Source organism: Humulus lupulus, chromosome 7 (assembly GCF_963169125.1).
Source record: "Humulus lupulus chromosome 7, drHumLupu1.1, whole genome shotgun sequence".
In the NCBI taxonomy this organism is placed as follows: domain Eukaryota; kingdom Viridiplantae; phylum Streptophyta; class Magnoliopsida; order Rosales; family Cannabaceae; genus Humulus; species Humulus lupulus.
Window position 1 is genome coordinate 41,234,367 of NC_084799.1, and position 13,291 is coordinate 41,247,657.

Here is a 13,291-nt window from a genome sequence, read left to right on the forward strand (position 1 = left end):
CTTAACTCACCAAGAGTTGGGCACTCTTGCGGTTGATGTTCTGTCCCTCCACATATGAAGCATGGATCTCGTGTCTCTACCTTTGCAACCATATGGATTCTTCTACCTTCTTGAGATTTGAAAGCCTCGAATTGTTATCTCAATGATTCAATTTGGCTTTTGACGTTGTCATCTTCCTTTAATTGGTAGATTCCAGTTGATCGCGGCTTGTCCATAGGACTCGGTCCATTCCATGTGTAGGACTTTTCAGCAAGATTGTCGAGGTACTCGAAAGCTTCATTGGGATCTTTTCGAAGAAATTCGCCGTTGCACATCATTTGTACAAATTGTCTTTGTTCGGTTGTGAGACCGTCATAGAAATAGCTGATCAGACGCCAACTTTCGTATCCATGATGTGGGCATTGATTTATCAAATCTCTAAACCTCTCCCAGACCTGATGGAAAGTTTCATGGTCTTTCTGGATGAAGGTAGAGATTTTCATCTTAAGGCTGCTAGTCTTATGGGGCGGGAAATATTTGGCGAATAATGCTTTTGTCATTTCGTCCCATGTTCCAATAGATCTAAGCCTTAAGGAATACAACCATCTTTTTGCTTTGTCTTTGAGAGAGAAAGGAAAAAATTTCAATCTTACAATGTTGGTGACATCAGCTCGGTTTTTGAATGTAGCCACCACCTCTTCGAATTCCCATATATGCACGTACGGACTCTCATTTTCCAACCCATGGAAAGTTGGTAAGAGGTTAATCATGCCGGGTTTGAAATCGAAATTTGGCATATTGTTGGGATACATTATGCATGAAGGTGTGGCTGTACGCGTAGGATGTAAATATTCCTGTAGCGTTCTTGGTTGGACTTCATCTTGATGAGCCATCGCGGGTGGTTCAGAAAGTCTCAGTGAATCGGGAGTGTTTGAACGAATGGAAGAAAATGATGAACTAGGAGAGTTTTCTAAAGTTTCTACTTGTTGTCTCACAAATCTCCCTGGTGCGTCTCTATTTCGTGGCATAAATATTTTTTTATTTTGTAAGTATTATAAGCGCAAGTGTGTAATAATGTAATAAGTATACACCAAAATATTCCCAGGCCAATTGGAAAGGCTGCCAAGGTACCACTTTAGGACCAAGAGCTTTTCTAGAACTCCTCGAGGTTCTTAGAAAAGGTTGGAGGGTAACGCTAACACAGACCTTATTTACGAACCAATTTTTCTAAGACAGAACAAGTTCGTCTTTTACTAATTTCCACAATTACACAAATGTTCTCAATACTTTTTTTTTAATTTTATGATTTAAAATTTTATGCTTTTTTTTCGGAAAAAAAACCTAAATCTAGAAAATAAAATTCTAAGCCTAAAAATAAAATAAAAAAATGAATAAATAAAAATAAAAATAACAAAGGAAAAATAAAATAAAAGATAAATAAAAAAATTATACTACTTTTTTTTAAATAGAAAAAAAAATTACTATGCAAACCTTTAATTGTAGAATTACCTCCCCGGCAACAGGGCCAAAAATTGATATCGCCCAATAAACTTCTAAGCGGTCGCAGTAGTAATCGGGCTATGTCGTATCCACAAAGAGGTAAAATACAAGTAAAAAGAAAGATTAGTAAATCAGAAATAATAAACTTTGAAATAATGTAACTTTGAAAAAGAATATAAACATTAAATAAACAAAATCGAGGAATTAGAATCAGAAAGAAAATATGGAAGGCATAAGTTTCATTCATGCAAACATATATATATTTTAATAAAATTGATTCATTATACTCAACTATAATTCTACACCATTAATTATAGTTGGAAAATATTTATAATAAAGCTCACCTTAAAATATGTTCTTTAATTAAATTATACTAACTTTTAATTTTAAAAACCTATCATATTATATATCTTAGAGCGACAAAATACCAATGACAGAATGCAGTAAAAAGCATATAATATAACAAATATCATAAATTAAATTTAAAGCCTAAATTACATAGGAAGAGCATGACTAGACTTATGTAAATGACACTAATAAATTTAGAATAAAAATTAGAAGAAAATAAATTTAATTGTAACAAAGATATAGAAATAAAGAATCAATATATTAAAAATATAATGTAAAACATGAACCTCACTCTAGCCTTTCCACAAAAGAATTTAGCCTAAAATAGGCATTGTTTTCACTCAAAGTAATATAAAAGAAATGAAAGAAAAATAAGAATAAAAATGCTTTTCTCTTTCACTATACTCTCCAAACTTAATTCCACAATTTGATACTTTTTTACTCCATTTGGTCCTCTATTTATAGTGAAAAAATGACCCAAAATATGTTAAAATCGTGTACTAAAGAGTGGGAAAAATGGCAGCAAAATAGGTGCAAAGTAGGACAAGTGGGGGGACAAATGCAGCAGACACGTTGGCCACGTGTCAAGCACCGATTAGCTCAGCAAGGAGTACGTCAGGCGCAAGGGAGATAGCAGTTGATCGTGGCAGCTGACCGGTCGGGCACGTGGGGAGCAACCGCAGGCGAGTGAGACGCGTGTAACGACCCAAATTCGCTAATAAGGCTTAAGGGCCTTGATTAGTGTGCCTGAAGGGCATAATGGGAATTATGTGTGATTTTAATGATTAAGATGCATGATTATGATTTAAAGCATGTTATATGACTATTTGGATATTTGAGATGCATGAATATGTGTATTAGTATGCATGTAGGCCCTGATTAGGTTAGAAGGGCATAATCGTAATTTTGGCCATTATGGGCATACTACTTTGATATATGTGATAATTGTCGAGACCACATTATTATGTGGATATATCTGTGATCTGTGACTCGAGACGATCCTAGTGAGCAAAGTAGCGAAAAAGTCATGGCAGGGATTTATACCGGCTTGGGGTGAGCTTAGGGGTATAAATGGGAATTTAGACTAGAATGCCCTTAAGTGGATTAAAGGGTTTAGACTGAATAGGGAGGGCATAATAGTCATTTGGCTTACAGGAGTTAAGTATTACCAAGGCTTTATGTTAGTGGAGATTGTAGAGAAGTGTAGAAGTCTGAAAGAAGGAAAAAGGAAGGGAAAAGAAAGGGAGAAAACAGAGAGAATTTTCTAGGTCAGTTTATATTTCCTTCATCAGTTTCTTGAGGATTTCTGGAGCAAGCTTAGAGGAGAGCTGGGATAAACTAAGCATCAAGGATTCTAAGCTAAGTTTGGGGAATTGACAGAGGTTTAGCAAGGATTCATTAACACTTAAGGTAAGACTTTAGAGTTCTTCAGTTTCTGTTTCTGGTTTTTGAGCTATGGTGTTTAAGTTGAGTTGGATGGAAACTTTAGGGAATTCAAGCCTAAGGCTGAGGAGGATCAAGCCAAGAAAGTCTAGAGGCAACTTGTGGTCGAAATCCCATCAAAGGTATAAATTCTAAACTCTAACTTTGCTGTTCAGCTGGTTTCTGCTGGGTTCTAGTGTTTAGGAGTGGCTATGGTGAATTTTGAGTTTGGGGATGCATGTGCTTGAGTTCTAGGTATTTAGGGTGCTTGGGATGAGTGGAGTATGGTCATAAAGTTGCTTTTGAGTTTGGGAAAGATTTGGAGGATTTTTGGTTGAGGTTGGTTCGAGGAAATCGCAGGAGGGAAAAACTGGTGTTAGCCTGCTTGTGACTAGCGCTACAGCGCTAGCCTTTGGGCATTGTGACGCTAGGCCAAGCTTCCTGGGGGATTTTGCTTCTATTTTTAGCGCTGTAGAGCCCTCCCATGAGCGCTGTAGCACTACCCTGCCTTCTGAAGAGGATTTTAGGGTTATTTGCAAGGGTTTTTGACTAAGGGTTTGGGGTTTGGTTCCACCACCTTGTTTGGTGGAACTAGGACTTCCCGGGGGCTTGGGATTAGCCCCGAGGCTAGGTTTCAGACTTGAGGATTGATGGTTACTTTGGCCTATGATTGTGTTTAGGTGAGCGTCAGGGCTCGAGGGGGATCATGCTCGAGGAGTCGAAGGATCAAAGCTAGTGAATTGAAAGGTAAGAAAATTGCACCCGGTTATATGTTTGTGATGGTACTAAGTGCTCCCGATATTTGTATCGTGTCAATGATGGTATCATGCCATGGGACATGTAAAAGATGCCTAAGGGTGCCGTACATTATATTTGCGCACAAGGCGCGGCTCGCCCACTGGTAGCCAAGGACAACTTTATATTCACTGAGCTCGGTTTAAACGTGCTGGAGTCAGTGGGATAACGGAGGGAGCAGCCTAAGGGCGCTAACCCTAGTTATCGTTTGTGAACTGTAAATGATATGAGTTGATATATTTAGTATGTGGCATTCTTGATTACACTGATTGGTTATATGGTTGAGATTATGTGATGCAATATGAGATATTGATTTGTCTGTTGATTGCTTATGCTCTGTTGTTGTGTTTTCTTGCTGGGCCTTGTTGGCTCACGGGTGCTACGTGGTGCAGGTAAAGGCAAGGGCAAGCTGGACCAATCCTGAGGTGGAGAGCTGCGGGTTTGAATGTACATAGCCAGTTGTTCGATCGCCATGGTCGAGGAGTGGATCAGGACAGGGGTTGCCTAACTGTCTGTTTTTCCTTAGTATGGCTTGATATTGTATATAAACCTTGTGTCTTTTGTGAACGGTCTTTAAACTTAAAATTTTTGGTATCCCGTGTAAACAGATAATGTTCCTTAATGAAAATGTGGCTTTTGAGACCAAAACGTTTTAACCCTAGTTCCTTTATAGTTTCATAACACGTTTTTAATTAAATGACTTGATTAGCAAGTCTGGCGCTTTATAAACACACAGTGTATCGGTCTTGGCTATCCAGGGCGTTACAACTTGGTATCAGAGCGTCCTAGGTTTATGGGTCCTGAAGACTGGCTGGATATGTACATTCGCCGCGAGAGACAAGCTCAACTCAGGGTCTGGTAATTGTGTATACATGACTATGTGCTTAAATGATTTGAATGAGATATGATTGTCGATATATGTTTGATGAATAGGGAGCATGAGATACTGATAGGGCCTGGCCCTTGACTATTGCATGATGCTATTGAGGCATGCTTATTAGCACTACTGTGCATGTGAATGAATATTTGGATAAATTGTTATACCTTGATTGCTTGTGAATGATTGGAGTTCCAGTGATGGATTATGAAAGGATTATTACCCTGTCATCATAGCCTAATTACCGAGTCGTTGATTGCAGATTGACTTGAATAGTTATGCGTTCAAGGAAATCCACACGACTAGCCGGCAGGTCTGGGGCTAGAGATGATGACCAGGGCCCGACCCCTCCGCCAGTCCCCGAGAACTGGCAGCAGTTAATGGCCGATATGCAGGCCCGGCTTCAGAGCCAAGATGAACATATTCGAATTCTGCAGCAGGCTCCATCTGGGAGTGTTGCCCCTGTTGTGCCACCGGCAATGGTACCTGTGGTACAACCAGTTGATGTTGGGAACAAGTGGGAGCCGTTGTATGAGCGGTTCAGAAAGCAACAGCCCCCGATCTTTGAGGGAGGACCAGATCCACTGAAGGCTGAGCAGTGGATGACTATGATCACTACCATTCTTGATTTCATGAGGGTGGAAGGACATGACAGAGTGGCCTGTGCCACTTATATGCTGAGGGAGGATGCCCGAATCTGGTGGGAGGTGGCATCATAGACTAGGGATGTTGCTGCATTAACTTGGGAAGGGTTTAAGGACTTGTTTAATCAGAAGTATTATAATGTTGCCATCAGGGCAGCGAAAGTTAATGAGTTCGTGGGGCTGGTTCAGGGCACTATGACAGTTACAGAATATGCCTTGAAGTTTGACAGACTTGCGAAGTTCGCACCAGATCTTGTGCCTACCGATGCAGCTAGGCAGGATAGGTTTATCAGAGGACTGAATGCTATGATAGCCCGAGATGTAAGAATTACCACAGTTCCTGGAGGGAAAACTTATGCCCAGGCTGTGGAGAAGGCTCTTACCGCTGTGGAAGCGGAGAATAAGATTTGGAGGGAGAGTGCTGTGAGAAGGGAGGGCCGCAGGGCGGTGCCTCCATATTCTGGTTTTGGTAGGGGTGGAGGCCCCAGTGATTTGAAGAGAAAGACTCATGATGCTCCGATCACTCTTGGTCCTGATAGGAGAGGTCGGGGTACTCAGGGTGGCCGTCAGGGAGGCGGTGATTCGTGGAGGACTTATCCGGAGTGCACGAGGTGCAAGAGGCGCCATCCGGGCGAGTGTCGAGCTAAGGCCTGCTATGTGTGCGGGGTGGTGGGACACCTCAGGAAAGATTGCCCGACAGTGAAGAAGGGAGAGACAGGGAAGGTGGACAACTTGACTCCAGCTCGAGTGTTCACCCTGACGCAGGCAGAGGCCGAGGCTAGTCCCTCGGTAGTGACAGGTCAGCTTTCTAGTGCTGGCATTCCTTTTTCTGTGTTGATTGATTCTGGTTCTACGCATTCGTTTGTATTTGATAAGGTGATTGATAGACTGTGTAGACCTAGTGAGTATAGTACTTCAGGGTATGGAACTATTTTGCCTACAGGAGAACTGGTAGTATCTAGGAGGTGGATTAGAGCACTACCAGTGATAGTTGATGGTAGGGAGTTGTCAGTAGACTTGATTGAGTTGAGTATGGAGGACTTTGATATGATTTTAGGTATGGATTGGCTGGTTAGATATGGAGCTATCATTGACTGTAGGAAGAAGATGGTAACTTTTGAGCCAGAGGGTGAGGAACCCTTTGTTTTTGTGGGAGTGGTGCATGGACCCCGTGTACCCAGGATAACTGCATTGAGAGCCAGAGATTTGCTACAGGGTGGATGTGTGGGCTTTTTGGCCAGTGTGGTGGATACCACCAGAGTTTCACCAGTAAGACCGGAGGAGACCAGATTGGTTTGCGAGTTCTTGGATGTGTTTCCCGAGGATTTGCCTGGGTTGCCGCCATGTAGAGAGATTCAGTTTGTTATTGAATTGGCACCAGGGACAGAGCCAGTGTCGAGGGCACCATATAGAATGGCACCGGCAAAACTGAAAGAATTAAAGATACAGCTGCAGGAGCTTCTGGATTTGGGGTTCATCAGACCTAGTTACTCACCATGGGGTGCTCCAGTTTTGTTTGTTAAGAAGAAGGACGGGACTTTGAGGATGTGTATTGACTATTGAGAATTGAACAAGTTAACTATTAAGAATAAGTATCCCCTACCAAGGATTGATGACTTGTTCGATCAGCTGCAGGGTAAGACGGTGTTCTCAAAGATTGATCTTCGATCTGGTTATCACCAGCTGAGGATCAAGGATGAGGACATACCTAAGACGACCTTTCGAACACGGTATGGGCACTATGAGTTCTTGGTCATGTCTTTTGGTTTGACCAATGCCCCAGCAGCCTTTATGGATCTAATGAATAGGGTGTTCAAGGATTTTCTGGATCAGTTTGTTATTGTCTTCATCGATGACATCTTGGTGTATTCTAGTTCAGAGGCAGAGCACGAGTTTCATCTTCGATAGGTTCTTCAGAGGTTGAGGGAGCATCAGTTGTACGCTAAGTTTAAGAAGTGTGAATTCTGGTTACCTGAAGTGACATTCCTTAGAAATATCGTAGGTGCAAATGTGATTAAGGTGGATCCATATAAGATAGAGGCGGTTAGGGATTGGCCGAGGCCAAGGAATGCCTCGGAGGTGTGGAGTTTTCTTGGTCTGGCAGGTTACTACAGACGGTTTGTAGAGGGCTTTTCGAAGATAGCAGCACCGATGACAGAATTGACAAGAAAGAATCTGAAGTTTATCTGGTCAGACAAGTGTGAAGACAGTTTCCAGGAGTTGAAGCGACGACTTATTACAGCGCCAGTGTTGAGTCTTCCTTCGGGGGAAAGGAAGTTTGTTGTCTATTGTGATGCATCGAGGTTGGGCTTAGGCTGTGTGTTGATGCAGAATGAGAAGGTTATAGCTTATGCATCGCGATAGCTAAAGGAGTATGAGCAGCGGTATCCTACCCATGATTTAGAGCTGGCAGCAGTGGTTTTTGCGCTGAAGATTTGGCAGCATTATTTGTATGGGGAGAAGTGCGAGGTATATACTGACCATAAGAGCCTGAAGTATTTCTTTACACAGAAGGACCTGAATATGAGACAGAGACGTTGGCTGGAGCTGGTAAAGGATTATGATTGTGATATTCTTTACCATCCGGGGAAATCCAATGTGGTGGCGGATGCATTGAGCCACAGAGGTCCAGGTCAGTTGTATAGTTCTGTTCAGATTTCAAGGGAGTTAGCTGATGAGATGGTTAAAGCAGGGATAGAGTTGGTGGTGGGCCGGTTGGCTAATATTACTCTGCAGTCGACCCTGCTAGAGCGGATCAGAGAAGAGCAGTTGGCAGATGCTCAGTTACAGAAGGTTAGAGAGGATGTCTTAGTGGGAGTAGCTAAGGACTATTCTATTTCTAAGGTTGGTTTACTTCAGTATCAGGGGCGGATCTGTGTTCCAGCTGATGAGGGGATCAGACGAGAGATACTAGATGAGTCTCATACGACGCCGTACTCGCTTCATCCGGGTACCACGAAGATGTATCAGGATCTGCGAACGTTGTATTGGTGGCCCGGGATGAAGAAGGATGTGGTAGAGTTGCCAGATGCTTAAACTGTCAGTAGGTGAAAGCTGAGCATCAGCGACCAGCAGGGTTGCTTCAGCCTTTGGGCATTCCTGAATGGAAATGGGAGGACCTTACCATGGATTTTGTGGGAGGATTACCCAGGACAGTAGGACTTCATGACTCGGTGTGGGTGATAGTGGATAGATACACCAAGTCAGCCCATTTCCTTCCAGTGAGGTCGACGTATACTGTGGATCAGTATGCTGAGTTGTATGTGAGGGAGATCGTACGTATCCATGGGGTTCCTAAGTCTATAGTGTCAGACTGGGATCCTATCTTCACTTCCAAGTTTTGGGGTGGTTTGTAGAAAGCTTTGGGGACTCAGTTGAAGTTCAGTACAGCCTTTCATCCTCAGACTGATGGACAGTCTGAGAGGACGATCCAGGTATTGGAGGATATGCTCAGAGCATGTGTGATTGATTTTGAGGGTTCATGGAGTAAGTATCTTTCGTTGATTGAATTTTCGTATAACAATAGTTATCAGTCAACAATTGGAGTGGCTCCCTATGAGATGTTATATGGGATGAAGTGTAGATCACCCATTCATTGGGATGAGACGGTGAGAGGGGATATTTAGGGCCAGATATGGTTCAGAAGACAAGTGAGGCCATAGAGAAGATCCGGGCTAGGATGCTCGCTTCTCAAAGTAGACAGAAAAGATACGCTGATCCTAAGCGTAGGGATGTGGAGTTCCAAGTTGGGGACCACGTCTTTCTTCGAGTTTCACCATTGCGAGGGGTGAGGAGGTTTGGGAAGAAGGGCAAGCTAAGCCCTAGATTCATTGGACCATTCGAGATCCTAGAAAAGGGTTGGTCAGGTGGCTTACAGGTTAGCTTTGCCGCCATCATTGTCTGGAGTTCATGACGTGTTCCATGTCTCCATGCTTCGGAAGTATGTCTCGGATGTGACTCATGTATTGAGATATGAAGATTTGGAGTTACAAGCAGATTTGGCTTATGAGGAGCAACCAGTTCAGATCTTGGATCGGAAAGATAAAGTATTGCAGAATAAAATGATTCCTCTAGTTAAAGTGCTGTGGAGGAATAATAGGGTCGAGGAGGCAACCTGGGAGCTTGAGACAGCGATGCGGGATCAGTATCCCGAGTTGTTCAGGTAAATTTCGAGGACAAAATTCTCATTAGGAGGGGATAGTTGCAACGACCCAAATTCGCTAATAAGGCTTAAGGGCCTTGATTAGTGTGCCTGAAGAGCATAATGAGAATTATGTGTGATTTTAATGATTAAGATGCATGATTATGATTTAAAGCATGTTATATGACTATTTGGATATTTGAGATGCATGAATATGTGTATTAGTATGCATGTAGGCCCTGATTAGGTTAGAAGGACATAATTGTAATTTTGGCCATTATGGGCATAACTGCTTTGATATATGTGATAATTGTCGAGACCACATTATTATGTGGATACATCTATGATCTGTGACTCGAGACGATCTTAGTGAGCAAAGTAGCGAAAAAGTCATGGCAGAGATTTATACCCGGCTCGGGGTGAGCTTAGGGGTATAAATGGGAATTTAGACCAGAATGCCCTTAAGTGGATTAAAGGGTTTAGACTGAATAGGGAGGGCATAATAGTCATTTGTCTTACAGGAGTTAAGTATTACCAAGGCTTTATGTAACGACCCAAATTCACTAATAAGGCTTAAGGGCCTTGATTAGTGTGCCAGGAGGGCATGATGAGAATTGTGTGTGATGATTATGACTAAGATGCATGATTATGATTTTAAGCATGTTATATGACTATGTGAATTATATTATGTGATAATTATGATGTGTGAATCGTACCACGTGGGTGTTGTGATACTAGTGTGATGCACGTGCCGAGACGGTCCTAGAAAGCTAGATAGTGGTAACTGGTAATTTGGTAACCTGTGTAACTATTAGTAACTATAGAGAGTAACAAGTTTTATGGGGAAAGTGGTAGAATTGCAAAGCTGGTGAAAAGACAAGTGTACCCTTGAGGCTTAGTTAGAAAATGATATTTGAGGAAGGTTAAAAAGGTCTTTTGGCAGTAATATAGAGTCTTTGGCTGAGGGAAAAAGATATGTACGATTTATTATGCTAAGTAAAGCTGAAGTTAAATCTTGGAAGGCTAGAAAGGTCAAGAAGGAAAGGGAGAATCAAGAACCTAAGAGGCAAGGTGGGAGAGGAACTGAGCTGAGTTCCTTGAGGCTAGAGAAGGGCTTAAGGAGGTGGAATCAAGCATATATCAAGGTTTATGCTGAGGTAAGGGATTGGTCTCTGTTTTGTTAAGTTCTGAATTTGGTTTTTGAAAGAATTGAGAGATAGCCATGGTTTTTCTTGTATGGAGTTCAACTGGTTTGTTAAGGTGGAATTCAGCTCAAGCTTGGATTGGAGGAAGCCCAGGTCGAATTTCTGTTTGAGGTAAGGGTATTAAGTATGTTTGCAATTTCATAGCTGCTATGGTTTAAAGATTTAGGGGCCTGGTTTGTACTTTTCTCAAGTTTCAGCTTAGGTGTTAGAGTTTGAATTTAGGTATGAATTCTGTGGGTGATTGTGTAGTTAAGCTGGGTTATAGTGTTTATAAGTTGTTGGTTGGTCTATGTGGGGTTTCAAATGAGTTTTGGGGCTTGGGTATGAAGTTGGGGTGAGTTGGAGTGAGTTAGGCTGGGGAAAAACGCGAAGGAAAAACCCAGAATTCTGGGCTGCGAAGGCGTGCCGCGGCACGGGTTTTGTGTGCCGCGGCCTGGAGTCTCTGACTGATGGGTGCTGCGGCACAAGAAAGTGGTGCCGCGGCACAAGGCTAATTTCAGGGTGTCACATTTGGCAATTTTTGGCCTTTGCCCCGGGGGTTCGGGGGATGTCTCCGGGGTGTTGTTCTAGGGTTTTGGGGGTTCCGAGAGTGTGGATTAGGTTCCGGGAAGGTAGTCTTGGAGTGGTTAATGACAAAGAATATTATTTTTGTGTTGTGATTAGGACTTTGGAGAGGCTCGGGGTAGAGGACCGTGCTCGCGGCTTCGTGGCATCGGAAACCAGTGAATTGAAAGGTAAGAAAGCTGCACCTGAGTATGTGGTTAGGTTGGGACTAAGTGTTCCCTATGTTGGTATGTATTGTTATGTGAGTGTGATTAACCATGTGGTCACGATGGGACTAAGTGTTCCCAATATTTGTATATCATGTCGTGAGATGGTGTTATTACGCCATGGGACATGCGATTACCGGCCTAAGGGTGTCGGAATCAATATTTGCGCATTGAGGCGCAGCTCGGCCACTGGGAGCTGAGGCAGCTTATTTATCACTGAGCTTGGTTAAGCTGGCCAGAGTCAGTGAGTATTACACTGGGGGCGGCCCTATTGAGCCGAAGACAGTGTGCTAAATAGAGGGTGCGACTAAGGGCGCCAACCCTGAATGTTATTTGATGGGTATGACAATCTATTGGTTATGAATGTGAATATTGTGCTATGAATATAGTTAATTGACTGTCTGAATGACAACTGTTATTGCTGATTGGATAAATGTATGAAATGTTGAATTCTCGGTTGAGCATTGTGAAATATTTGTTAAGTGTTGCTGATCTTACTATGTTATCATGCTTTCTTGCTGGGCCTTGGCTCACGGGTGCTACGTGGTGCAGATTAAGGCAAGGGCAGGCTGGACCAAGCCCGAGGTGGAGAGCTCCAAGGTGAAATGTACATAGCTAGCTGCTCGATCACCACGATCGAGGAGTGGACCAGGACAGGGACTACCTAACTGCTCGTTTTTGCCTTAGTATGGCCAGTCAATGTATTTAAACTTTGTAACTTTTGTAAATGGCTTTTAAACTGTCGTTTTTGGGATCCCATGTAGATAAACAATGCTTAGTAATGAAAATATAACTTTTGAGACCAAAACACTTTTAACCCTAGTTCCTCCACTATTTCAGTAACACGATTTTACTTAAATAACTTGATTAGCAAGTCTGGCACCTTATAAACACACAGTGTAACGGTCTTGGCTATCCAGGGCGTTACACTTTATGTTAGTGGAGATTGTAGAGAAGTGTAGAAGTTTGAAAGAAGGAAAAAGGAAGGGAAAAGAAAGGGAGAAAACAGAGAGAGTTTTCTAGGTCGGTTTATATTTCCTTCATCAATTTCTTGAGGATTTCTGGAGCAAGCTCAGAGGAGAGCTGGGATAAACTAAGCATCAAGGATTCTAAGCTAAGTTTGGGGAATTATCAGAGGTTTAGCAAGGATTCATTAACACTAGAGGTAAGACTTTAGAGTTCTTCAGTTTCTGTTTCTGGTTTTTGAGCTATGGTGTTTAAGTTGAGTTGGATGAAAACTTTAGGGAATTCAGGCCTAAGGCTGAGGAGGAGCAAGCCAAGGAAGTCTAGAGGCAACTTGTGGTCGAAATCCCATCAAAGGTATAAATTCTAAACTCTAACTTTGTTGTTCAGCTGGTTTCTGCTGGGTTCTAGTGTTTAGGAGTGGCTATGGTGAATTTTGAGTTTGGGGATGCATGTGCTTGAGTTCTAGGTATTTGGGGTGCTTGGGATGAGTGGAGTATGGTCATAAGGTTATTTTTGAGTTTGGGAAAGATTTGGAGGAGTTTTGGTTGAGGTTGGTTCGAGGAAATCGCAGGAGGGAAAAATTGGTGTTAGCCTGCCTGTGACTAGCGCTACAATGCTAGCCTTTGGGCGCTGTAGCGCTAGGC

At 42.6% G+C, this 13,291-nt stretch overlaps 1 non-coding gene across 1 annotated transcript; it reads left to right on the forward strand.

The window, feature by feature from the left end:
• Positions 1-384: 384 nt before the first annotated feature.
• On the forward strand, positions 385-491 carry LOC133793008 (small nucleolar RNA R71). The gene has a single exon (XR_009874473.1). It is a non-coding gene; the product is annotated as a small nucleolar RNA R71 (small nucleolar RNA).
• Positions 492-13,291: the final 12,800 nt, after the last annotated feature.